We start from the raw sequence: 1,703 nt of genomic DNA, 5'->3' as shown, positions 1-1,703 counted from the left end.
ACTAAACAATAAGAAAAAAATTAGAATTAAGCAAAATATTCCATCAGAGACTTCACCAATAAAGATGCACATGAGAAAACAGGCTATTTAAAATCAAAACCTGATATATCACTTCACACCTATAATACCTATAATAATAGATAAAATAACAATATCAAGTTCTTTATTTAGTTACAAAATGCAATGAATATGATGTAAAATGGTACATCCATCTGAGAAAAGTTTATTATATAATATTGCCTACATAATACCACAATGTATCATAATATTACCTTAAGATATATAAATCATGCTTCTTTGAAAACATAAGTCTATCACAATCCTGCTTATGAGTGTTGATAGCAGCTTTATTCAGAGATTTCAAAAACTGGAGACATTTGATTTTTGAGTGGAGAATAGCATTGAATATAATAAAGATTTTCAGAAGAATGAACATATCGGTATTAAAAGAAATGCACTTAGAATTAAAATCGAGTGTGATGAGACATCATACATGCTTTTCATCAGGGAAGTTTGATCTCTGGAAAAGGAGGTCCTTTTCGTATTACAGGACCATCAAAAATGAGGAAAAGCCTCATTGAGATGGATAGACACAGTAGCCACAATGAAGTATTTAAACAAACCAAAAGTCATGCAGATGGCACAGGATAGCACAACACTGTTCTGTTATATTGAACTGAAAATAAAAATAACAACAGAGTAATTACATGTTTAACTATTTGAGGAACTTTTTACATTTCCACCAGCAACGTTTTAGTGCTCCAATTTCTATTCAGCTTTGCCGATGTTTGTTAAGCCCCAGTCCCCCACCCCCACCTCCACCCCACATGTGCATGCATACGGGGACACACACACACACACACACACACCACTCCCCTTCTGCCCTTCTGTGGATTTTGAAGTGTTAACACATCGTGGTTTGGATTTATATTTCCCAACAAACTAATGAAAGTTCACTAATGAAAGGTACAGTCCTATCTCAATGGGTAATGTAAAGGTATGTCATTTGAAACCATCTGGCGGCTCCATGGAAGAAACGCCCTTGAACTTCTTCCACAAAATTACAGCAAACCTCCTATCAGTTGTATATAAAAATGTGCTTGGAGCTAGAAGAGATTGAGCAGCACTGGACAGAAAGAAGAAAACAAGGGAGGAGAAGACAAACCGAACATGATTCAGGAATATCAGCTAATGGTTGAGACTGAACTAAAGTGTGTTGTGACATTCTGGACGGACCTACCCCTAGAATGTCATGACGGACTATGGTTAGCGAGCCAGCAGCTCACACTGGCGAGTCCACGGTTTTCTATTATAAAATGAAAGGCATCTACCATAGCTATCTGGCTGAGCTTGGCACAGAGAGGAGGCTACAGAGAAGGGCTTTGTGGCCCATAAAACTGCTAATGATGTTGCAGTGACAGAACTTCCACCAGCGCACCCCGTGAACTTGGGTCTTGCCCTCCATTTTTCTGTATTCTACTCTGAAATTCTTCATTCCCCCGACTGTGCCTGCAGGTTGGCAAAAGCAGCTTTTGATGGTGCACTTGCATAGCTGGATACTTGAGTAAAGAAGTGTATTGCATGATTCACTTATCATGCAATTGTTACGTGTTCATCTGACACTATGGACTTCAGACATGCAGGGTGATGGTGAGGAGCAGAACAAAGAAGCGTTGCAAGATGTGGAACATGAAAATCCGTGA

At 38.6% G+C, this 1,703-nt stretch overlaps 1 pseudogene; it reads left to right on the top strand.

The window, feature by feature from the left end:
• Nucleotides 1–1,027: 1,027 nt before the first annotated feature.
• On the top strand, nucleotides 1,028–1,703 carry LOC101648020 (annotated as a pseudogene).

Source organism: Echinops telfairi, unplaced genomic scaffold, assembly GCF_000313985.2.
Source record: "Echinops telfairi isolate 266 unplaced genomic scaffold, ASM31398v2 ScPeMD7_2;HRSCAF=8, whole genome shotgun sequence".
NCBI classification, from domain to species: Eukaryota; Metazoa; Chordata; class Mammalia; order Afrosoricida; family Tenrecidae; genus Echinops; species Echinops telfairi.
Note: the sequence above shows the minus strand (reverse complement) of the source record. Positions and strands in the feature narration are given on the sequence as shown.